This window comes from Ranitomeya variabilis, chromosome 5 (genome assembly GCF_051348905.1).
Source record: "Ranitomeya variabilis isolate aRanVar5 chromosome 5, aRanVar5.hap1, whole genome shotgun sequence".
NCBI classification, from domain to species: Eukaryota; Metazoa; Chordata; class Amphibia; order Anura; family Dendrobatidae; genus Ranitomeya; species Ranitomeya variabilis.
The window spans coordinates 573,192,349-573,219,015 of record NC_135236.1 but is presented as its reverse complement, the minus strand read 5'-3'; the positions used below and the strand labels follow the sequence as shown (position 1 = coordinate 573,219,015).

Genomic DNA, 26,667 nt, shown 5'->3' with positions numbered 1-26,667 from the left:
ACCCGTCTCTTACCTGTTCACAAAAACCTCACCCTTTTTAAAAACAAAATGAAATCTCTCAGCAGCTATACTGCTGGAGCTTCAAATACAGGTTCCTATCACCAAATACAGGCATTTGGATGATACACATCTTACATCTTGTACTTAATGTGTGTTCTACTTACCTATAAAAATATGTATTGATATATCATATTTCTAAATTTATGTAGATATGATATAGAGTTATTAACCCTATATGCTAATGAGTACGTATGTTATATACGTATCTATATATATAATTGTCTAAGGGTTTTTCCGTCTCTGTCTGTCTGTCTGTCTGTCTTTCTGTCTGTCTGTCTGTCCTGGAAATCCCGCGTCTCAGAGACGGGCACAGCATGGCGACGATGATTTCATAAAGGTTGCCTCGACCAATCAGTGACGGGCACAGTCTGCCGTGAATTCGCCTCGACCAATCAGCGACGGGCACAGTATCGACGTAGATGTCATAATGGTTGCCATGGCGACGATGATGTCATAAAGGTTGCCTCGACCAATCAGCGACGGGCACAGTCTGCCGTGAATTCTGGAATCATCATTGTCCATATACTATGGGGACATGCATATTCTAGAATACCCGATGCATTAGAATCGGGCCACAGTCTAGTTTCCTACATAAGTACTTAAAATCTATATGTCTATGGCTACACTAATTTTTTTTTGTTTTTGTTTTTTTTCCTTATCTCTATACATAGAATTTGCCTATTGCTGTCTATGTTATTAGAAAAACTGAATAATGAAAAAAAATAAAAGTAACTTTAAACTAAAATATTTTTGTAGATAATATTACGTGTGAAGACTTTAGTACTATCAGCCAATAATTGTCCTTGAAGTGGTGTATTAACCACTTTAACCCTCACATTGCAACATTGCTTCACCCTGGAAAAAGCAACATACAATTGACCATGGGCAAAAGCAGGTTCTGGTAGATAAATGCCAACTCGATGGAGGGTCTGGCCTTGAGATTTATTTATGGTCATTGCAAATGCGGGCTTGATGGGAAATTGTCTCCGTCTTAATTTAAAAGGTAATCCAGTCTCTGATGGACACAAATCAATTCGTGGAATGAATACCACATTTCCTGCTGCTGACCCACTAATTACTTTAGCCAGTATGATATTGGCATGTAAGGCAGTGACAATGAGCCGCGTACCATTGCAGAGACCTTTGTTCGTGTTCAGATTACGTAATAACATGACAATGGTGCCAATTTTAAGTTTCAGCCGATGTGAAGGCATTCCAGTTGGTGTTAGTGAATTCAAAAACTCAAGTGGGTATTGATCGAGGTCATCAGCTTCATCAGGATCGATGGAATCATCACTCTTATATTCAGTATAGTCACCTATCAATAAATCCATGACTTGGGAATTGACTTTCTCAACGTCCTCATTTTTTGGACATAAAATTGCATGAGATGCAGCTGTATTTATGCTTTCGGTGTCATTCACATCAATACAAAGATTATCTCCAAAAATTTCAATTATTAAAGAGCCAGTGCATACCATGTCTGGAGGAATTTCAATTACATCATCTCCAAGGTTATGTTCATTAGATAGTTCACCATTTCCCAGTTGAAGCAACCAACTGCTGTAGTGAGGATCAATGGAGCACATGTTGTTAATAAGTGGCAGGCGAGTAAAATGTTGCCAGTGTTGTGAATATTTTATACAGCTCTCTACAACATCAGTTCTTGTCCCATGAGGGATGACAGGAAGACATTGTCTAAAGTCGCCTCCAAAAACAATCACTTTACCTCCAAACGGTGTTTTTTCTTTGTGAGCTACATTTGTTGTCATGACATCACGTAAAACTCTATCAATGACATGCAATGCATATTTGGATAGCATTGTGCACTCATCAATAATAAAAAGTTTAGTGCTGTGCAAATCTTTTGCTGCATCGGTATCATTCTTAATCCTGGAAACAGATGTTTCATTCACAGGAATTGGAATCCCATAAAGAGAATGAATGGTTCGTCCCCCTTGTAGCAAGTTGGCGGCAATTCCAGTAGTGGCAGCAGGTGACACAATGTCTCCTTGTCCTCTTGGCTGATGTAGGAGTAGATGATATAGATACGTTTTTCCGCTGCCACCAGGACCATCAAGGAAAAAACACTTTGCTGTAGAATTAGTGTCTTCTAAAGCTTGAGTGATAGCATCAAAAGCAAAACGTTGGTCCTCATTTAGAGTAGCTTTCATTTCAGCAGCTGCTGATAACTCATAATCTTTATCATACTGTGGGAGGAGGTGTTGTTTCTTGACTGGACGTGGCAAATTAAAATCAGTATAAGTTTTGCCATGAGCTTTAAGAACATGTTGGACATCTGTCATAGCATAGCCTTCACAATTGACACACTCCAGAGTGTTGGAGTGGTATGCATAGCAGTAGTCTTCTACAAAGTGTTCCTTAAATTCATCCCATAAGTCCCGAGGTTTAGCTGGAGGACCAAAAATACAAATGTAGGCAAACATGTCACGTAGCTGTGCTGGCATGTTGAGAATACTGGCATCAAGTAATGTATTTCTCCACAGACTATCATCAAATAGTAAGCCAAGAGCTAATGCCGCATCTTTGAAGGTTTCATGTGTGACTCCGTGTACAGTTTTTATGCTGTCAAAACTGGTTGCACCTTTGACATGTAACAATAACAATCTTAAATAGTAGCGTTCTTGGTCTTTCACACTGACAGTATACATTCGTCCAATCACAGAACCACCTGCTCGCTTTCTAACTTCCCAAGAACCTTCTTTCCAAACATAGTTTTTGGGAATTTCACGGTATAAATAAATATGAGCATGATGGTCGTTCTGATTAAGCTTGAAGTAGGCCATAAGTGTAGAATTTTGATGGAGCTTTTGTTTGATGTTTCCAATAGAGTCATCCTCATGAAAATAGAGTGGCTGAGAATGCGGTAGATGTACAGCAAGGCAAATGATGCTATGAGATTGTTTATGCATTGGATATGAGAATATTCGCCAAGCTGCCTCTGGTGCACTGACATATCTTGAATCCATGAATTGGTGTGTTTCATCATGTTGGATGTTAGTCTGGCAGATTTCAAGATTGGCTTTATCATGTCCTTTGTAGACGTATTTAAATAAATATTTCACAGCCTGAATGGAACCACAAACTTCGACATTTATATGGCACTTGTATTTTAATAGCAGGAACGGATTATATGGAACCACCCACGAATTGTCAATCATGTTAGAATGGTGTTGAAAAGATGGGCCAAAGTGTCTGCGATAAGTAGGATAGGCGTCCTTAGCTATGATGGTTCTTGGTTGCAAATCTTTAGGGAAACCTTTTGTACACTTCCCCAGATCCATACAGGGAGAATTTGGGTTGTGTTCTCCACACGGACCATGAATCATATGTTGGAGAACAATTTTATGGAGCTGAGGGTAGTGGGTAGGATTGGGAATTTCAGCCCACACTGTATTGTCTATGTCCTCCTCAGTCCTTAATTTGGAGTTGCTGTCCAGAATAATCAAAATGTGAGCGTGTGGATGGCCACGTTTTTGAAATTCAATTACATGAACCATAGCGCAAACTTTCCCAAATAATCCGTTGTTAATGTCTTTTAAGAGTGCTTCCAGTTTTATTTTGAAAACACGTGCCACCAAATCAGGTCTATGTTCCACACGCTGCCAAGGTTCCAAATTCTGAGTAATCTCATTCCATTTCGGATTACAAGTCATGGTGATGAATAGATCAGGACGACCATATTTAGTCACAATAGCCATGGCATCCTGGTACCGCTGCTGCATATTCCTGGGACTGCCTTCAAACGAAGATGGTAAAATGACAGTTTTTCCAATGGGGATGCCCTTCTCAATGGATTTTTTCTGGAGATGTTCCTGGAGTACACAATAATCCTCTACTTTCAAATCCTTTTGGTGTTGACGGATATAATTTAGGCGATTTGCCTCGAGTTTCACATAAGCATCCACTAAGTACTGCTGAGTGAGTTTGCCACCATTCAGGAGTGGATTAAACTGATTACGGACAGACAGCACATAGCAGTAATATTGCAGTTGTGTAACTCTGCGTGGACTTTGCCCTTGTTGCTTGAGGCCATCATGCCAGCCCTGGTCTCCGTAAGGGAAAAATAAAAGATAGAGTAAAGCATCTAAATTACTGTGTAGAATGCTGACCTGTTGTGTTCTTGGCGCCAAAGGATTTTTGGGGTCCGGTTGTAAATGTATTAAAATATCACGATTAAATGGTGCCTCTCCATTGTCATTTTCAAATACGACAGCAACTTCATTGACAGTTGGATTATTATATCGGCGAGGGTCTTGATTCCGATCTTGTTTAAGGGCCATGATGATATTTGGCATGAGAGTGCCATAAGATGTTCTTCATGTTCCACATCTCGTAACATTTTGTAGGCAGCAACAAAGGGATTCACATTGTCTAACTGAAGAGCAATTATACTCATCAAAGTGGGATGACATTTTTGATTTTGTTCACAGTTTAAACGTTGTTCATTCGCGGTAGCGGTATCCAAAATATACAGTTGGGCATAAGCTGGAACTTGATCATCACTGGGATGTAGGGTTCCAGTACGATGATATATTTGTCCATGTATACGGAAACAGTAAGGGCCATGTCCAGGTGGAGGGGATATATTGGCACCCATGGAGGCGAAAGCAAATGAGCTGTTAATACTACGAATATTTTCCATGAGATTCTTACTGAACTCACTCTCCCCTGTCAGCAATCGTTTAAAGACCTCGGGATATTGGGGAATAGGTATATGCACTTTACTCTTGTGACAACACAGAGTAAAATTGTTATCTGCTGGTATCTCAGCATTAAAATGTAATGCTTGACAATGTTCACATAAATAGTTCATAGGACCACAGGAGTGTTCTACTATGGTACTGTCATCATTAGTAAAACCTGTAGGATGTTGAGGTACAGGTTGTGGTAACGGAGCATTGAAATGTTTCTTTAAACCAACAAATATAAAGCGTGGACCTGGTAGAGGATCTTCACTGTCCACAGATTCAATCACTGAGGAGTTGGAAGGTGTATCGTGGTCAGGGTTTATTAATATGGAGGTGCAAGCGTTTTTTTTGCGCCGTTCACGGCGTGCACCAGCTGCATTTGGTAATGGTTTGTTTGTTGCCTTAGAAGAGTCAGGTGTGAAGCATGTCTTATAAGCAGACTTAACGGTGTACAGGCGACGGCGTTTATCATTTGGAGTGTAAGTAGGACAGTGTTTGCGCTTACGTGCAGATTTACCAACGGTTAAAGGAGCTTCAGGCTGCACACATTCTATGAATGGAGACAAAGAAGCTGTATTGTGGGCAGAATCTATGACTGAGGACGTGGAAATATTATGTTTGCAACGTTTAGAGCGTGCAGCAGCAGCTTTATTACTTAATCGATTAGTTTTGTCCTCAAAAGACTCATTAGTAATGCATTTATTGCAAGCAGCATTAACAGTGTCCAGGCGCTTCTGTCTGTCCTCTGTAGTCTCGTTAGCATGCTGTTTGCGCTTACGTGCGGCATCGGCGGCTTTTCGCTCTGCGTCATTGGTATACTTATTATCAGACCTGATGTTACGTGCGCCATCAGCAGCTTTGGGCTCTGTGTCATTAGTATACTTAACAGTGTCCAGGCGCTTGCATCTATCCTCTGTACTCTTGTTAGCACGCTGTTTACGCTTACGTGCAGCATCGGCGGCTTTTCGCTCTGCGTCATTGGTATACTTATTATCAGACCTGATGTTACGTGCGCCATCAGCAGCTTTGGGCTCTGTGTCATTAGTATACTTAACAGTGTCCAGGCGCTTGCATCTCTCCTCTGTACTCTTGTTAGCACGCTGTTTGCGCTTACGTGCAGCATCGGCAGCTTTTCGCTCTGCATCATTACCATACTTTATATCACACCTGATCTTACGTGCGCCATCAGCAGCTTTGGACTCTGTGTCATTAGTATACTTAACAGTATCCAGGCACTTGCATCTATCCTCTGTACTCTTGTCAACACGCTGTTTGCGCTTACGTGTGGCATCGGCGGCTTTTCGCTCTGCATCATTACCATACTTTATATCAGACCTGATCTTACGTGCGCCATCAGCAGCTTTACACTCTGTGTCATTAGTATACTTAACAGTATCCAGGCGCTTGCATCTATCCTCTGTACTCTTGTTAGCACGCTGTTTACGCTTACGTGCGGCATCGGCGTCTTTTTGCTCTGCATTATTAGTATACTTTATATCAGACCTAATCTTACGTGCGCCATCAGCAGCTTTGGGCTCTGTGTCATTAGTCTCCTCACTATTAGAGCTCATGTTGGCTAAGCTAAACAGCTTTAAGCGTGGTGGTGGCAAACAACAGGTTAATAAGAGGCAGTGTCAGGTAGTAGGAAAATAGCCAGTTAATAATAGGCAATAGTTCTTTGCAGGAATACAGATATTAATAAATAGGCAGTTTACATTGCAGAGAAATTGCTGGGCAATAATGGACAATGTCCTTATGTGGCAAATAATAGAGCAATATACCCAGTGTGGCAAAGAAGAGGTTATTAAACGGCAGTCTCTCAGTATAACAGTCAGTGAATAATAGGCAGTATATGGAGAAAACACCAAACAAAAGTTCAAAATTGGTGTGAAAATGTCACTAAACCACTTCACAACTAAATATATATAGTTTTGGTAAATGGTATTATCATTTTTTTGACGAAATTCGGCAGGAGCTTGAAGAGCGACGTCACTGGGACCGCCTCCACACAGTAGAAACTTGCTGTGAGGTAAAAATTCAAAAATCACACCAAAATGGCGGGAGGAGTGTGTCACAGTACGGCACATTTCTGATTGGTCGCTCACGGCAGGCGGCAACCAATCAGAAAAGTGCCGCGCACCACGAAGGCATATATCTTTGTCCACCCTGAGCGGGTGTAGGACGCTGGTGACGTCACTTATCTCCGGACATTATCTCCGGACAAAGCCACGGAAGTTGGCACAAATTGCCGGAAGTAGTATTCTAGGCAATTATATATTAGATTTTAATGTTATCAGTGTTTACCTTTGAACGTTTATATTGTATTGTCCTGTCACCAGCTATGTGTACGATTATCGGCCGAAAGCCTCTCTGGAACCAATAATCACCCCATGTAAAGGTATCTTTATAAGTTAAAGATTCAGAATACTATGACTTTTATCATATCCTGAACAGTCAAGTTTTTTATGAACTGTTAAGGTTTTCTGGTTGAAGTAAAAAAAACTCTGGGTGTTTTACAGTTTGAAACCATAAAATGTTGAAAAATTATGTCATTCTTGAGTATATCACTCAATGGTGCTCATAAACGTGTCAAATTTGATCTATAATATACTTTAATATACGTTACTTTAATCTTTAATATTCTTAAGAACAGGGCCCCAGACATCACACAGGGGGTCTGAAACACCGCACAGTGGTCCAAAATATCGCTGTGCTCTGCCTGGGGCCCCATATGCTGCCTGGGGCCCCTGTGCTCTGCCTGGGGCCCCATATGCTGCCTGGGGCCCCTGTGCTCTGCCTGGGGCCCCATGTTCTGCCTGGGGCCCCTGTGCTCTGCCTGGGGCCACTGTGCTCTGCCTGGGGCCCCATATGCTGCCTGGGGCCCCTGTGCTCTGCCTGGGGCCCCATATGCTGCCTGGGGCCCCTGTGCTCTGCCTGGGGCCCCATAGGCTGCCTGGGGCCACTGTGCTCTACCTGGGACCACTGTGCTCTGCCTGGGGCCCCATATGCTGCCTGGGGCCCCTGTGCTCTGCCTGGGGCCCCTGTGCTCTGCCTGGGGCCCAATGTTCTGCCTGGGGCCACTGTGCTCTGCCTGGGGCCCCATAGGCTGCCTGGGGCCCCTGTGCTCTGCCTGGGACCACTGTGCTCTGCCTGGGGCCCCATATGCTGCCTGGGGCCCCTGTGCTCTGCCTGGGGCCACTGTGCTCTGCCTGGGACCCCATATGCTGCCTGGGGCCCCTGTGCTCTGCCTGGGGCCCCATATGCTGCCTGGGGCCCCTGTGCTCTGCCTGGGGCCCCCGTGCTCTGCCTGGGGCCCCATGTTCTTCCTGGGGCCCCTGTGCTCTGCCTGGGGCCCCATATGCTGCCTGGGGCCCCTGTTCTCTGCCTGGGGCCCCTGTTCTCTGCCTGGGGCCCCATGTTCTGCCTGGGGCCACTGTGCTCTGCCTGGGGCACTATAAGCTGCCTGGGGACCCTGTGCTCTGCCTGGGGCCCCTGTGCTCTGCCTGGGGCCCCATGTTCTGCCTGGGGCCCCTGTGCTCTGCCTGGGGCCACTGTGCTCTGCCTGGGGCCCCATATGCTGCCTGGGGCCCCTGTGCTCTGCCTGGGGCCCCATATGCTGCCTGGGGCCCCTGTGCTCTGCCTGGGGCCCCTGTGCTCTGCCTGGGGCCCCATGTTCTGCCTGGGGCCACTGTGCTCTGCCTGGGGCCCCATAGGCTGCCTGGGGCCCCTGTGCTCTGCCTGGGACCACTGTGCTCTGCCTGGGGCCCCATATGCTGCCTGGGGCCCCTGTGCTCTGCCTGGGGCCCCATAGGCTGCCTGGGGCCCCTGTGCTCTACCTGGGACCACTGTGCTCTGCCTGGGGCCCCATATGCTGCCTGGGGCCCCTGTGCTCTGCCTGGGGCCACACTGCTCTGCCTGGGGCCCCATATGCTTCCTGGGGCCCCTGTGCTCTGCCTGGGGCCCCATATGCTGCCTGGGGCCCCTGTGCTCTGCCTGAGGCCCCTGTGCTCTGCCTGGGGCCCCATGTTCTGCCTGGGGCCCCTGTGCTCTGCCTGGGGCCCCATATGCTGCCTGGGGCCCCTGTGCTCTGCCTGGGGCCCCATATGCTGCCTGGGGCCCCTGTGCTCTTCCTGGGGCCCCTGTGCTCTGCCTGGGGCCCCATGTTCTGCCTGGGGCCACTGTGCTCTGCCTGGGGCCCCATAGGCTGCCTGGGGCCCCTGTGCTCTGCCTGGGACCACTGTGCTCTGCCTGGGGCCCCATATGCTGCCTGGGGCCCCTGTGCTTTGCCTGGGACCACTGTGCTCTGCCTGGGGCCCCATATGCTGCCTGGGGCCCCTGTGCTCTGCCTAGGGCCCCATATGCTGCCTGGGGCCCCTGTGCTCTGCCTGGGGCCCCTGTGCTCTGCCTGGGGCCCCAAGTTCTGCCTGGGGACCCTGTGCTCTGCCTGGGGCCACTGTGCTCTGCTTGGGGCCCCATATGCTGCCTGGGGCCCCTGTGCTCTGCCTGGGGCCCCATATGCTGCCTGGGGCCCCTGTGCTCTGCCTGTGCTCTGCCTGGGGCCCCATGTTCTGCCTGGGGCCACTGTGCTCTGCCTGGGACCACTGTGCTCTGCCTGGGGCCCCATATGCTGCCTGGGCCCCCTGTGCTATGCCTGGGGCCCCTGTGCTCTGCCTGGGGCCCCATGTTCTGCCTGGAGCCCCTGTGCTCTGCCTGGGGCCACTGTGCTCTGCCTGGGGCCCCATATGCTGCCTGGGGCCCCTGTGCTCTGCCTGGGGCCCCATATGCTGCCTGGGGCCCCTGTGCTCTGCCTGGGGCCCCTGTGCTCTGCCTGGGGCCCCTGTGCTCTGCCTGGGACCACTGTGCTCTGCCTGGGGCCCCATATGCTGCCTGGGCCCCCTGTGCTCTGCCTGGGGCCACTGTGCTCTGCCTGGGGCCCCATATGCTGCCTGGGGCCCCTGTGCTCTGCCTGGGGCCCCATGTTCTGCCTGGGGCCCCTGTGCTCTGCCTGGGGCCACTGTGCTCTGCCTGGGGCCCCATATGCTGCCTGGGGCCCCTGTGCTCTGCCTGGGGCCCCATATGCTGCCTGGGGCCCCTGTGCTCTGCCTGGGGCCCTATGTTCTTCCTGGGGCCACTGTGCTCTGCCTGGGGCCCCTGTGCTCTGCCTGTGCTCTGCCTGGGGCCCCATGTTCTGCCTGGGGCCCCTGTGCTCTGCCTGGGGCCACTGTGCTCTGCCTGGGGCCCCATATGCTGCTTGAGGCCCCTGTGCTCTGCCTGGGGCCCCATATGCTGCCTGGGGTCCCTGTGCTCTACCTGGGGCCCCTGTGCTCTGCCTGGGGCCCCTGTGCTCTGCCTGGGTGTAGGACACTGGTGACGTCACTTATCTCCGGACATTTGCTCCGGACATTAGCTCCGGACATTATCTCCGGACATTAGCTCCGGACAAAGCCACGGAAGTTGGCACAAATTGCAGGAAGTAGTATTCTAGGCAATTATATGTTAGATTGTGGCAAAGGCATATTAGGTGGATGATCTAGGGATAGAGATTATATATAGATAGATAGTTTAAAAAAAAAAAAGAGAAAAAAAACAACAACCAGCACTCCTAATGCGAACACGTGCACGCTGCAAAACTGCATCGTATAGATAAAAAAGAACACAGCAGCACATGTGCATGAATCTAGGTCATGTGAAAGCACAAACAAATATTCAATATGAAATATACTTCTCAAAAATATTTTTTCATAATATTTTTTCAAAAATTTTTTTTTTCCATAAAACTTATAGTACTAGATGAAATGAAGATTCATAGCGCATAAATTGGCCAATTCATGTGTGCCCATTAACCATGGCAAGGTGATCTCCCTCTGATGGGTCCTACTCTACCGTACATGTGTTGCTGTGTTCTTTTTATCTTTTTATCTATATATACTGTATATATATAGATAGATATATATATATATATATATATATGATAAAGTGTTATATTTTACAATATTTTACTATTCAATGAGAACAGCAAATAAAAACAAACTGATTTAACAGCTAATATTGTGCATTTCATAACCATGTGATCAAATCTGAGCATCTGCTGTAGCTTTTGCATCAGATCGGATGAATTATACAGTTTGGATTGAGCTATGATAGGCACATCAGAGAGAATCCAAATTTGTAAGGAGAATTAAGCACATGTTTTAGAAGTGCTTATTAAATATAAAAATAGCAAAAGATTTATAAGTTGTCTATTGTTCATTGTCTATATGGCATGGAAAATTAGAACAATTGGAGTTGAGAACTGCCTTTAACCCCTTAATGACCGCCAATACGTCTTTTAACTGACCTGAGATATAAGAGAATAGCCTCCCCATACAGTTGACAATCCAGGAGCTGTCAGCTGTACACTATAGCTGACAAACTGCTGCATCAGCCACGATCAGTGTTTGCACCATCCAAATCTGCTTAACCCCTTAGATGCTGCTGTCAATAATGACTACATCATTTAAATGGTTAACAGAGTGTGGGGGCTTCCTTTTTATCCCAATTGGTGCCCTCAGATCATGATTGTGTGGTCCTGATGTTTGCCATGGCAATTCATTACCATATAGCGGCCTTAGGCCTCTTTCACACGTCAGTGTCTCCGGTACGTGTAGTGACAGTTTTCTCACGTACCAGAGACACTGACACACGTAGACACATTAGACTCTATGTGTTTCTGCACATGTGCGTGTTTTCTCACGGACCGTATGTCCGTGTGCAAAACATGTAGACATGTCCGTTTTTTTCCGGCAGCACGTACAGCAATACGTCCTGCACACGTGCACACGGAGAACAGTGTGCACTCTCCTCCGTGTGCATGTACTGCCCACAGGAGAGACAGCGCTACAGTAAGCGCTGTCCCCCCGCTGTAGTGCTGAAGGCAGCATTCATCTCTTTTCCCCCGCAGGAGAGAAGAGATGAAAGATCAAGTTTTTGTTATTTTTTGTGAAAAATAAAGTTTACATGTGACCCCCGCCTCCCACCCCCAGTGTGCCTCCCGGCCCCTTGCAGAAGAAATACTCACCCAGCTCCCGCGATGTCTACACTCTTCTATCAGTGCCGGCAGCCTGTCCTGTGTGAGCGGTCATGTGAGACCGCTCATTACAGTGATTAATATGCGCATATTCCTCACTGTAATGAGCGGTCCCATGTGACCGCTCACACAGGACAAGGGGCCAGTGCTGAGAGGAGAGAGGAGACATCGCGGGAGCTGGGTGAGTATTTCTTCTGCAAGGGGCCGGGCGGCGCACTGGGGGTGGGAGGCGGGGGTCACATGCAAACTTTATTTTTCACAAAAAATAACAAAAACTTGATCTTTCATCTCTTCTCTCCTGCGGGGGAGAAGAGATGAATGCCGCCTTCAGCACCACACAGGGGGGACAGCGCTTAGTGTAGCGCTGTCTCTCCTGCACGGTCCGTGTGGTCCTCAGGCGGCACACGGGTGGCACACGGATGCTGCACGTGTGCCACAATGATGCGTCATGTGAGCACACGGACACAAATACACGAATAACTCCGGTACCGATTTCTCCGGTACCGGAATTATCTGGATGTGTGAAAGAGGCCTTAGAGTCCGATGGCTGTTGTAACCTGTTCAGAAGTTAGAGGCATTTAGGTGGTAAAAATACACATTTTCATTTCTGTCATTCCACTTTGCATTAATTCCTGAAAATCACCTGAAAGGTTAATAAACTACCTGACTGCAGTTTTCAATATGTCAGGGGGTGCTGTTTTTAAAATGGTATAATTTTTGGGGGTTTCACAATATATGGGACCCCTAAAGGCAAACATGGATATGACCCTAAAAAATAAATTTTGTAAATTTCCTTGAAAAAATGAAAAATGACTGCTACATTTTGAAACCTCCTAAAATACTAGCAAAATATTTTTTTTTTTTACAAAGGATGCTGATGTAAAGCCGACATGTTGGAAATGATATTTATTAATGTTTTGCTGTGGTATTAGAATAAAGGGATAATCATTCAAAGTTTGAAAATTGCTAATTTTTTAACATTTTTCTCAAAGTTCTGATATTTTTTATAAATAAACGCAAAACATATTGACCTAAATTTACCATTATCATAAAGTATAATGTGTCACGAAAAAACAATCTCAAAATCATTGGGATATGTTGAAGCGTTCCAGAGTTATTACTAAATAAAGGGACAATGGTCAGATTTCAAATAGTATATCAAAGTATATCAAAAATAGTTTATTTGTACATAGACATTAAGTATAGATAGCAATAAAATCACCAAAATATTAGGTACACAAATATTATATAAGTAGAATTCAAAGCGAAGGACACAGGGAAAAAGAAAGGGGGTCTGGAAGACAACACTACAATAGAAGTATATTACCGTCAGGACCAAGTTTTTGAACATACTAAACCATAAATAGCAGTGTGCATTAGTGATGATGAGCGAACGTGCTTGCAACTACTCGTTACTCGCCCGAGTATCACTATGCTCGGTGTACTCGGTGAGCAGCGAGCATTTCCGGGATTATTCGGCGGTAACCGGTGTCTCCACCCAGTGTTTTTGGCAGACTTTAGAGACCCAATCACGGTTCAGGGATTGTCTGCCAGGCAATGAAATGCCGCAGCCATCTTTGTTGTGGTTGTGCAGTGATTGGCTTGGCCGCACAGCATCAGCCCGAGTATAAGAGACCTGGCGCCGTCCTCCTCGCCGCATTCTGTTCCTGTTTAAGCGAGAGTAGGGAGAGCTGGTGCCGAAATAGGGTGAGAATCGTGGTTTTTAAAGGTAATGTAGGTCTGCAACTCTTACATCCACAACTCCTGAGAAACCAACAGTCCTTTTTAGGGCTAATTCGTGGGTCCCGATATTGCAGCACTAGGCAGGCAGGGCACAGCATATCCACATCAGTGCAAGGGCTGCAGGCACTGTATGTGCATCCATTGTTCCCACTGCATCCCTCCCAAAGCTCCATAACTGTCTGCTGCTGTTGCAGCTTCGTTACTATATACCTTTTTTTTTCTTTCCATAAATTCACCCTAAAAAACAAAAATGTACAGTCTGTTTTGTCAGATTGAGGCCTGTTGAAAAAGCCTAGTTTGTCAGGCATACGTAACATAGTTGTGTGTGCTAGCCTTGTGCCACTTTTTTTTGTTTTGTGTGTGTTTTAAATTCACCGAAAAAAGGCCTCATATATCTGCGTGCTCCAACTTTGGACATTGTAGGCCGGTGTACCACTTTTTTTGCTGTCTGAAACTCTAATTCTATACAGCACTATTTAGCTTCCAAAATAACAAAAAGGCCACATATTTGCCAGTGTGGTATTTCCGAGACAGCCCTCATATATCTGTGTGCTCCAAGTTTGTGCATTGTAGGCCGATGTACCTCTTTTTTTGCTGTCTAATACTCTAATTCTATACAGCAGTATTGTCACGCTCGCGCCCAGACTGGTTGGCGCGGGTGTGCGGGGGTGTGGCCTTGAGCGGGGGGGTGGTTTGAGGTCAGACTTGTGCTGCAGGAAACTACCAGGTACCACTCCATGATGGTGTCTTTCTGTGGCTGCTGATCCCACCGGGGAACAGAACATAGACAGGCAAGCGGGCATGGCTGGCACTCTGGCAGACAGGCAGGCACGGCTGAGACACAGTCAGGCAGACGGGTACAACAGAGACACTGGCAGGTGGGCACGGCTGGCTCTCTAGCAGGCAGGTATGGGTGGCACTCTGGCAAGACAGGTGGAAAAGGCTGGTACAGTGGAAGGAACAGTATGCAGGCAGTTATGTAAAACAGGTAAGAACCTGTTCAGACAGGAGGGTATATGAGAAACAGGTGAAGACCGCAAGGAGCGGAGCAAAGCAGAAACGTAGGAGGCACAGCAAACAACAGAAATGTAGGAGGCGGAGCCAAGAGCAGGAGGCGGAGCTACGAACAGAAACACAGGAGGCGGGACCAAGAGAAGGAGGCGGGGCCAAGAACAGAAACACAGGAGGCAGAGCCAATAGCAGAGACGCCGGAGGCAGAGCCAAGAGCTGGAGCGAGGTAGAACAGCAGGGGGCGGAGCCACAGAGCGAAGCCACAAAGTGCAGAGCTGAGAGCAGAGCAAAGTCAGAGTGCAGAGCTGAGTGCAGAGCAAAGCTACAGAGAGCAGAACCGAGAGCAAAACCACAGAGTGCAGAGCTGAGTGCAGAGCAAGACACAGAGTGCAGAGCCGAGAGCAAAACCACAGAGAGTAGAGCAAGGTCACAGAATGCAGAGAAAGGGGCAAAGAAAGGTCGCAGAGAGCAGAGCTAAAAGCAGAGCAAAGCAAGACACAGAGTGCAGAGCAGAGAAAACAAACCAAGACAGGGATATAAATGGACATAGGAACAGGACTAGACTAAGACAGAGTCGGGAACAGTACAAGCCACAGAGACTCAGACACAAACCAGGGTATGACGCGCCACTGGGTGGCAGACACAGGCCAGGGTATGACGCCCCACTGGGTGGTGGACACAAGACACAGACCAGGGTACAACACCCCACTGGGTGGCGGACACAAGACACAGACCAGGTTACATTGCCCCACTGGGCGGAGGACAAAAGAGTAAAAGAGACAGGGCCTGGCACCTCAACAGCTAAGAACTGACTGAGGGAGTAAGTTGCACAGGCCCCCACCAATGGGTGGGGAAGTCTTAAATACAGAAAGCCTCATGGTTAGGGTTGAGCGAAATGGATTGGTCATTTTCATAAGTCGCCGACTTTTGGCAAAGTCGGGTTTCATGAAACCCGACCCTATCCCAGCGTGAGATCGGCCATGCGGTACACGATCTTCGCGCCAAAGTTGCATTTCCTATGACGCTTAAAGCACCATTTCTCAGCCAACAAAGGTGCACGCAGAGTGTGGGCAGCATGATGACATAGATCCTGGTCCCCACCATCTTAGAGAAGGGCATGGCAGTGATTGGCTTGCTTTCTGCGGCGTCACAGGGGCTATAAAGGGGCGTTCCCGCCGACCGCCATGTTACTGCTGCTGATCTGAGCATAGGGAGAGGTTGCTGCCGCTTCGTCAGAAGCAGGGATAGCGTTAGGCAGGGTAAATTAACCCCTTCACGACATGCGCCGTACTAGTACTGCGCATGCCGTGTCTCCCCCTTTGATGTGGGCTCCGGCGCTGAGCCCACATCAAAGTCGCGACATGTCAGCTGTTTTGGACAGCTGACATGTGCGCGCAATAGCGGCTGGTGAAATCGCTATTCACCCGCCGCTATTAACCTGTTAAATGCCGCTGTCAAACGCAGACAGCGGCATTTAACTACCGCTTCCGGCCGGGCGGCCGGATATAACGTCATCGCCGACTCCCGTCACATGATCGGAGGTCGGCGATGCATTAGGATGGTAACCATAGAGGTCCTTGAGACCTCTATGGTTACTGATCGCAGGTAGCTGTGAGCGCCCCCCTGTGGTCGGCGCTCACAGCACACCTGCATTTCAGCTACATAACAGCGATCTGATGATCGCTGTTATGTAGCAGAGCCGATCGGGCTGTGCCTGCTTCTAGCCTCCCATGGAGGCTATTGAAGCATTGCAAAAGTGAAAAAAAAAAGTTTTTAAAAATGTGAAAAAAATATTAAAAATATAAAAGTTTAAATCACCCCCCTTTCGCCCCATCCTAAATAAAACAATAAAAAAAAAACAAACCTACACATATTTGGTATCGCCGCATTCAAAATCGCCCGATCTATCAAGTAAAAAAAGCATTAACCTGATCGCTAAACTGCGTAGCGAGAAAAAAATCCGAAATGCCAGAAATACGTTTTTTTGGTCGACGCGACATTGCGTTAAAATGCAATAACGGGCGATCAAAAGAATGTATCTGCACCAAAATGCTATCATTAAAAACATCAGCTCGGCACGCAAAAAATAAGCCCTCACCCGACCCCAGATCACGAAAAATGGAGACGCTACGGGTATCGGAAAATGGCACTTTTTTTTTTTTTAAGCAAAGTTTGGATTTTTTTTTCACCATTTAGATAAAAAATAACCTAGTCATGTTAGGTGTCTATGAACTCGTAATGACCTGGAGGATCATAATGGCAGGTCAGTTTTAGCATTTAGTGAACGTAGCAAAAAAAACAAACAAAAAACATGTGTGGGATTGCACTTTTTTTGCAATTTCACCGCACTTGGAATTTTTTTCCCGTTTTCTAGTACACGACATGGTAAAACCAATGATGTCGTTCAAAAGTACAACTCATCCCGCAAAAAATAAGCCCTCACATGGCCATATTGACGGAAAAATAAAAAAGTTATGGCTCTGGGAAGGAGGGGAGCGAAAAACGAAAACACAAAAACGAAAAAGGGCCGCGGGGTGAAGGGGTTAAGCCCCAAACCGCTTGTGCTGTAGCGATTTCCACTGCAACAGCTCTGTAGGTTATAAGGCTCCCTGATAGCTGCGTTGCTGTGTGTACGCCGCTGTGCAAATCAACTGCTTTTTTCAAAGCACAAATCCTGTTGCTCCTTCCTTTCTGCACAGCTATCTTGTTTGTTTGTCCACACTTTTGACTTTTGTGTGCAGCAGTCCTTTTTATTGCTGCCTGACATACTTTTCTGATATAACTGTAGGGAGATAGTAATTGTAGTACAGTCCTTTTTTTATATATATATCTCTTCAAGCCACTTTTTGCCACAGAGAATATACTCTAATACAGTGGCCCAGATTTATTCACAATTCTCCCCCAAAAAAAAATAAAAGTGGGGGATTAAGATTGGCAAATCTGCATTAGTGCCAATCCTGTGTGTGGCATCTGTCTTTGTTTTTCTGCCACAGAAAACCTACTGTGTAACAGTGGGCCTGATTTCTTCACAATTCTCCCAGAAAAAAAAAAAAAGTGGGAGATTAAGATTGGCAAATCTGCATTAGTGCCAGTCCTGTGTGTGGCATTTTTTTTTCTGCCACAGAAAACCTACTGTATAACAGTGGGCCAGATTAAATCACTTGTCTCACATATCCCCCCAAAAAATTAAAATAAAGGGAGAATAGTCTTGCCAAACCTGTGCATGTGTGCGAGTGCTGTCTGTGGTATCTGTCAGTCATTTTGTGCCACAGGAACTATACCGTGATATAGTGGGCCTGATTCAATCCCTTGTCTCCCATATCAAAAAAAAGAGGGACATTTCTATTGCCAGTGTGTGCATCTGCGTCAGTCCAGCTAGTGCTATATCTGCCAGCCTTTTTCTGCTAATCAAACTGTGTTGTTGTGTAATACAGTGGGCCTGATTTTTCACTGCATTCTCCCACACATAAAGAGGGACATTTCTATTGCCAGTGTTTTTATCTGCATCACTCCTGTTAGTGCCATATCTGCCAGCCTCTTTTTGCCAATCAAACTGTCTACTGTAATATACTGGGCCTGATTTTTCACTGCATTCTCCCACACACAAAGAGGGACATTTCTATTGCCAGTGTTTTTATCTGCGTCACTCCTGTTAGTGCCATATCTGCCAGCCTCTTTCTGCCAATCAAACTGTCCAGTGTAATACAGTGGGCCTCATTTTTCACTGCATTCTCCCACACATAAAAACGGGAGATTTACATTCACAACAAGTTCACGCACACCTTGTACCTGGTTTTACAGGACCACATAACGGTTGTTAGTTTGGTAACATTTTTCCAAGAATGAGGAAGTCTGATAGAAGAGGTCGTGGCCGTGGGCGGTCATTGGCAGCTGGTAATGATGGTAGTGGTGGTGGTCATGGAGCATCAGGTGGTCATGGGAAAAGCAGTGTAGCCCTTAAGTCTCGAGTTGTTGAGCCAGCGTCCTCATCTGGCTACACGAGGCCTCGAACGCTCCCTTTTCTGGGAGTAGGAAAACCGCTTTTGAAGCCGGAGCAGCAGGAACAAGTATTGGCTTTCATTGGTGACTCTGCCTCTACATCTTTCTCCTCCTCCTCGGAAAGTGCCAAATGTCAGAGCAGTGTGTCGTCAGTGGATGCTCCCGCTCAGGAACAAGTCGCTTCCTTGCGTCCTTCACCCAGAACAACAGTGAAGGATGCGTCAGGCGACACAACTGGTTACTCCATGGAGCTCTTTACACATACCGTGCCTGGGTTAGAAAGGGAAATTGGTAACAGGCCATGCCCATTACAAGATGAATCGGACATGGAGTGCACAGATGCACAGCCACAGCCAGATTATAATGATGTTCCTTTGACTCAGATCAGAACATTGCCCTCGCAGTGTACTGATCCAGAATCTTACCCCGAGGAGACTATGGATCTTTGTCACGAACGCTATAGCACCGGCTTACACGGTGACCCAGAGGAAGGTGCACAGAACATAGAAGAGGAGGTCATAGATGACCCAGTTGTTGACCCCGATTGGCAGCCATTGGGGGAACAGGGTGCAGGCGGCAGTAGCTCTGAAGCAGAGGAGGAGGAGCTGCAGCAGGCATCAACATCGCAACAGGTTCCATCTGGCAGGCCCGTATCTGGCCAAAAACGTGTGGCAAAACCAAAACCAGTTGTAGGACAGCGTGGCCATCAGGTTCAAGTAGCTCAGTGTGCAATGCCTGAAAAGGTATGTGATAGGAAGAGTGCAGTCTGGAATTTTTTTAACCAAGATCCCAATGATCAGCGCAAAGTCATCTGTAAGAAATGCTCAAGGACCTTCAGCAGAGGTCAGAATGTTAAAAATTTAAATACAAGTTGCATGCATAGACATTTAACCACCATGCACTTGCAAGCCTGGACAAACTACCAAACGTCCCTTAACGTTGTAGCACCCTCTCACAATGAAGCTAGTCAGCAACGCGACATCTCTTCCCTCACTGTAAGCCCACCGTTTACCACACCACCTGCAGGTAATGTTTCTGTTTCGTTGCAAGGCCAAAGCAGTCAGGGAATCACCAGGTTCATGGTCGGAAAAACTGTATGTAGGGCACCATCAAGAGTACCATCACCAACCCTCTCTCAGTCACCCATGTCCACCGGCACCCCCGCTAGTTCCACCGTATGCAGCTCTCCAGTCCAGCTCACCCTACAAGAGACTCTTGTTAGGAAAAGGAAGGGCTCATCCTCGCATCCGCGTACAAAGGGTTTGAACGCCCACACTGCTAGACTAATCTCGTTAGAGATGATGCCCTACTGGTTAGTTGAAACCGAAGCTTTCAAAGCCCTGATGGACTACGCTGTACCACGCTACGAGCTACCCAGTCGACACTTCTTTTCGAGAAAAGCCATCCCAGCCCTCCACCATCATGTAAAAGACCGCATTGTCCATGCGCTCAGGCAATCTGTCAGTAGAAAGGTGCACCTGACAACAGATGCATGGACCAGTAGTCATGGCCAGGGGCGTTATGTCTCCATCACGGCACACTGGGTTAATGTGGTGGATGCAGGGTCCACAGGGGACAGTAATATTGGGACAGTTCTGCCTAGCCCACGGTCTAGGAAACAGTTGGCTGTAGGCGTTCGTCCCCCCTCCTCCTGCTCGTCCTCCAGCAGAAGCGAGAGCTCGTCCGCAGACCGCAGTCGCATGACCACTCCATCCACAGCTGCCACTGTTGCACATGAGGTGTCCAATTATGGAACAGCTAGTGGCAGGCATCAGCAGGCTGTATTGGCAATGAAGTGTTTGGGCGACAACACACACACCGCGGAAGTTCTGTCCGAGTTCTTGCAGCAAGAAACTCGGTCATGGCTGGGCACTGTACATCTTGAGGCAGGCAAGGTAGTGAGTGATAACGGAAGGAATTTTATGGCTGCCATAGCCCTTTCACAACTGAAACACATTCCTTGCCTGGCTCACACCTTAAACCTGGTGGTGCAGTGCTTCCTGAAAAGTTATCTGGGGTTACCCGACCTGCTGCTGAAAGTGCGCAGACTTTGCTCTCACATCCGCCATTCGCCCGTACACTCCAGCCGTATGCAGAACCATCAGAAGTCTTTGAACCTTCCCCAGCATCGCCTAATCATCGACCTTGCAACAAGGTGGAACTCCACACTACACATGCTTCATAGACTATGCGAACAGAGGTGTGCTGTTATGTATTTGTGGGAGGATACACATACACGGGCAGGCAGTTGGATGGCAGACATGGAGTTGTCAGCTGTGCAGTGGTCGAAGCTCCAAGACCTGTGTCAAGTCCTTCAGTGTTTTGAGGAATGCACACAGCTGGTTAGTGCAGACAACGCCATAATAAGCATGAGCATCCCCCTAATGCGTCTGCTGATGCAAAGTTTGACGCACATAAAGGAACAGGCGTCTGCAGCCGAGGACGAGGGAAGCCTTGATGACAGTCAGCCATTGTCTGCTCAGGGAAGTCTACAGGACGAGGTGGCGGGCGAAGAGAAGGAGGACGAGGAGGATGATGGGGATGACTATTTTTGGATGAGGAAGCTTCTCAGGGGGCAATTGAAACTGCCTGTGGTGCAAGGCCGGGTTCAGGGTTTTTGAGGGAGACAAGTGACGTTGATTTGCCAGAAAGTGCTCCTCAACCCAGCATATGCACTGACTTGACAGCTGGAACATTGGCCCACATGGCGGGTTATGTCTTGCGTATCCTCAAAAGGGACCAACGCATTATAAAAATGATGACAGATGACGATTACTGGTTGGCCTGCCTCCTTGATCCTCGCTATAAAGGCAAATTGCAAAATATCATGCCACATGAACCTCGAACAGATATTGGCAACCAAACAAGCTACTCTTGTAGACCGTTTGATTCAGGCATTCCCAGCACACAGCGCCGGTGATGGTTCTCACACGAGCTGCAGGGGGCAACAGGGTAGAGGTGTTAGAGGTGCACAGATCAGAAGTGGCGTAGGACAGAGGGGTTTTCTGACCAGGTTGTGGAGTGATTTCACAATGACCGCAGACACGACAGGTACAGCAGCATCCATTCAAAGTGACAAGAGACAACATTTGTCCAGTATGGTTACTAACTATTTTTCCTCCATTACCGATGTTCTCCCTCATCTATCATTCCCCTTTGATTACTGGGCATCCAAAATAGACACCTGGCCTGAATTGGCTGAATATGCATTGCAGGAGCTTGCTTGCCCAGCAGCTAGTGTGCTATCAGAAAGAGTATTCAGTGCTGCTGGTTCAATACTGACCGAAAAAAGGACTCGTCTGGCTACCCAAAATGTTGATGATCTAATCATTAAAATGAACCACTCAAGGATTTCAAATTATTTTGCACCACCTTTCCCGGCTGACACCTAGCTTTCCTGTAAAAAGGTCTTGCTTTGGGACTGGTGTTACTGACTGTTCCAATCTCTTAATTTGCAGCTGCTGTTTGTCCAGCATACGACATGTTTACACCTCCCTAAATGGCCTAACTCCCCCCACGGGGCCGTGGTCTCGCCACTTGTCGCAAGCACCCGTCAGAGTGCCGTTTGTCTGAAGAGGTGGGTCTGCCCACTTTTGGTCGAAGGCACTGGCACTGGGTCCCTCATAGTACAATGAAGTGTCTCTGGCGGTGGTGGAGCGCACCCAACGTCAGACACACCGTTGTAACATGAGGAGCCCTGGGCTTGTACTGCCGGCCAGGAGAGAGTGTCTCCCCCGAGGTCAAACAGTGCTCTACCACTTGCAAAATTATCTGTCGCTGCTCCACCACTGTTTAGTCTATGCGCTGAAATCCTTTCTTGCCTGGCACAGACAATAACAATTTGTTGACATGTATGATGCTAGTTAAGTCAGGGGCCATGTCCTACATTTACACCAGTAAATACTTTGCGCCAAATTACAATGTCTGAAAGTCAGTAAAAGAGCACACCCCTGTACCAAAGTATGCCACTTTTTTTTTTTTTTGGTTTGTTTTTGTTTGAGATACATTAACATCAATTTAGGTTTTGGGACTCGGAGTACTTACTGTGTCAGACACTCCTTCCAATTGTCCTACGTTGACCACACCAATGCTGCCTGTGTACCCCTGAAACCTAATGGAAGCTGCATAGAGCCTATTTTATTATTTTAGGCCTAGGAAGTCTGTTTGCGGTCCCTCCTTCCAATTGTCCTACGTTGACCACACCAATGCTGCCTGTGTACCCCTGCCACCTAATGGAAGCTGCATAGAGCCTATTTTATTATTTTAGGCCTAGGAAGTCTGTCTGCAGTCCCTCCTTCCAATTGTCCTACGTTGACCACACCAATGCTGCCTGTGTACCCCTGCCACCTAATGGAAGCTGCATAGAGCCTATTTTACTATTTTGGGCCTAGGAATTCTGTCTGCGGTCCCTCCTTCCAATTGTCCTCCACTGACCACACCAATGCTGCCTGTGTACCCCTGCCACCTAATGGAAGCTGCATAGAGCCTATTTTATTATTTTAGGCCTAGGAATTATGTCTGCGGTCCCTCCTTCCAATTGTCCTACGTTGACCACACCAATGCTGCCTGTGTACCCCTGCCACCTAATGGAAGCTGCATAGAGCCTATTTTATTATTTTAGGCCTAGGAAGTCTGTCTGCGGTCCCTCCTTCCAATTGTCCTCCGCTGACCACACCAATGCTGCCTGTGTACCCCTGAAACTAATTTAAAAATGCATAGAGCCAACTTTTTAAGTTAACACAAACTACCTTTGTCTGTCTGCGGCGCCACTCAATCACGCTGTCCTCCACTGAAAAAGCTGAACTTCAACCTTCAGGCTCTCATTAAGTAGTTGTTTATATAAGACAGCAGTTGCCCTACTACTTTGGTTAGGTCCTAGTAACGTTGTCTGCTGCTCCTTGGTGTTCTCCTCCAGGTTTCCTTGTCTGAGCTTCAACCTTCAGGCTCTCATTAAGTATTTTTTAATGTCACACTGCAGTTGGCCTACTACTTTGGTTGGGCCCTACTAACGGTGTGTGCCGCTCCCTGGTGTTGTCCTCTACTGTATAAAGCTGAGCTTCAGTCTTTAGGCTTTCGGCCTATAGTATCAGATATTAAACTGCATTTGGCCTTCAACTTTGGTTGGGCCTTACTAACGGTGTGTGCTGCTCCCTGGTGTTGTCCTCCTCTGTATGAAGCTGAGCTTCAGTCTTTAGGCTTTCGGCCTATAGTATCAGATATTAAACTGCATTTGGCCTTCAACTTTGGTTGGGCCCTACTAATGGTGTGTGCTGCTCCCTGGTGTTGTCCTCCACTGTATAAAGCTGAGCTTCAGTCTTTAGGCTTTCGGCCTATAGTATCAGATATTAAACTGCATTTGGCCTTCAAATTTGGTTGGGCCCTACTAACGGTGTGTGCCACTCACTGGTGATGTCCTCCACTGTATAAAGCTGAGCTTCAGTCTTTAGGCTTTCGGCCTATAGTATCAGATATTAAACTGCATTTGGCCTTCAACTTTGGTTGGGCCCTACTAACGGTCTGTGCCGCTCCCTGGTGTTGTCCTCCACTGTATAAAGCTGAGCTTCAGTCTTTAGGCTTTCGGCCTATAGTAGCAGATATTAAACTGCATTTGGCCTACTAGTGTGGTTGGGCCCTTAAAACGGTGTCTGCTGCTCCTGGGTTTGCTCCTCCACTGAACAAAGCAATGCCGCCTGTTTAGTCCTGTTACCAATTTTGAACTGCATTTAGCCTACTTTATTCTTTGGCCCTATATCTGTGTTTCCTCCTCATCCTGCCCATTGCCCAGCCACTGCTAGATGAGTCTGCTGGTACATTGACCCAGACCACTTGCACTCTACACAGCCAGAATCTGACCCTGCTGAAAGTAAGGTTCCCCTTCCCGCATGCTATACCACCTTACACAGGGACAAAGAGGAAGGTGCAGATGAAAGTGCAGGTTCCTTCATCAGGTGGGGGGCATACTCGTTGGCGACGTCACTGGCACAGGGCCCCTCAGAGTATGCAAAAGTGTCGCTGCCGTTGGGAGGCGCCCCTGCCGTGCATACACACCGCTGTACTTTGAGGGGCCCTGTGCCAGTGCCAATGCCAACGAGTGGGCCCCCCTGCTTGCTCAGGATCACAGCACTTGCAAACTTGACATACTTACCTCTCACTGCTCCACCGCCGTGACGTAGTCCACATTTCCTGGGCCCACTAAAAACTTGAACCAGCCCTACCCCCCACAACTTTAGCCAAATGACCCCCAATTTCCAATGCCTACCTATTATTATAAAGTAAATTAACATTGACAAGCTTCAGTAACAAGAATGCATGTTTTTGCCATTAAAATGGGCACTGTAGGTGTTTTCCTGGCCTCCACTCACTGCCGACTATGCTTCCCCATTGACTTGCATTAGGTTTCATGTTTCGGTCGATCCCCGACTTTTCACGATCATCGGCCGACTTCACTCGACTCGACTTTTGACAAAGTCGGGTTTCGCAAAACCCGACTCGACCCCAAAAAAGTAAAAGTCGCTCAACCCTACTCATGGTGATTGGCCAGGGACACCTTAGCAAGGTGCACACAGTCTCAATAAGAAACAGGAGTTGCCGGCACAGCCCACTATGCACACAGACAGAAGACATTCACAGAGCAAGCAGCAGACATGAGGCACACAGCATGGAGCTGGCAGCAGAGAGAAGTCACAACATGGCCCAGAGAAGTGAGTAAGTTTGAGTATAATGCAGGTTGGGGATGGGAGGCCATGCAGTGATGCCAACAGGGTTGTTACTAGTATTTTGTATCTAAAAAAAAGGCCACATATTTTACAGCGTGGTATTTCCATGACAGCCCTCATATATCTGTGTGCTCCAAGTTTGTGAATTGTAGGCTGGTGTTCCTCTTTTTTTGCTTTTTGATAGTCTAATTCTATACAGCACTATTTAGCATACATTTACTTCATCAAAAATCCCCCCAAAATGGAATACAGTCTGTTAGATCCGGCTGAGGCCTGCCTAGTGTTTGGGTTTGAAAAATCGTGGATTTGCAGGCATACTGATCAGATATTATTTCACTACTAATAAATATATTTTTGTTGAGCATTTGAAATAGTGCAGTAGTCCACTTAAAATGGGCAAGGCAAGGGGCAAGGGATGGGGAAGTGGATGTGATGATGATGGTGCATGCAGAGGATGAGGCCGTGGCCAAGGTGAAAGTGGGCAACAACAAAGACCCACATCTTCTCGCTCGACCTTCCTGTCCCAGTTTCTAGGAGACCGCAGCACACCACTATTGAAGCCAGGGCAGTGTGAAACGGTTGTTGGTTGGATAGCGGTGTGGTGCAGTGACCAATGTTACAGCCAGGGGGCGCTGTGTGTGCACTTCAAGATGCACTTAGAGGCATAGTTGTGATGAAACAGTGATTGGCAGTGTTGTGAATGGCCGATATGTGTCGCAGAGGGAGTCTGCATGGTAAGTCTGATGCAACGTGGTTGTTCTGGGACCTGTAGTCCCTCAAGAGTTCGTGTAGTGTTCTTTAATAGTCAAGGGAGACTTACTAGGCTAGTTGTGTGAGATGGGTGGGACAAACTAGCCACACAGTCACACTCCCACCCATGGGAGTGGTTACAGGTAGATAATGTGACCAGGGTGTGGGTCACATGTTCCTGTGAGGTTCCTGTGTATGGATCCATTTGTTCCTGTGCAAGGTCCTGGACGGTCAGTGTTGGAGGCTCCTGGGAGTGGAGTCGTCCTGGAAACACTTAAAGACCGTAGACTTGGACGGTCAGTGCTGGAGGCTCCTGGGAGTGGAGTCATCCTGGAAACACCTGGAGACCGTAGACCTGGACGGTCTGTGTTGAGGACCTGGGGCTGACGTGAAGTCAGCGTGAGGAGTGGAACTCCTGAAAGGTAACCCCGGACAAGTGGATTATAATATACAGCAGAGAAGCCTATCTGCTACATGAACTGTCGGATATCCTATAATGTTTCGTGGCTGTATTGAAATGGACTGTACCCTGTCTGGTTTAGGCGGAGTTTAAATAAACCATATGGACAGATTTATGTGAGGTACTGTGCCTGAGTGCTTGAATCCTATG

At 47.5% G+C, this 26,667-nt stretch overlaps 1 protein-coding gene across 2 annotated transcripts in view; it reads right to left on the bottom strand.

The window, feature by feature from the left end:
* The window catches only part of LOC143773852 (teneurin-2-like), a 2,235,081-nt gene that overhangs the window by 985,281 nt on the left and 1,223,133 nt on the right, over nucleotides 1–26,667 (bottom strand). The window lies entirely within an intron of this gene.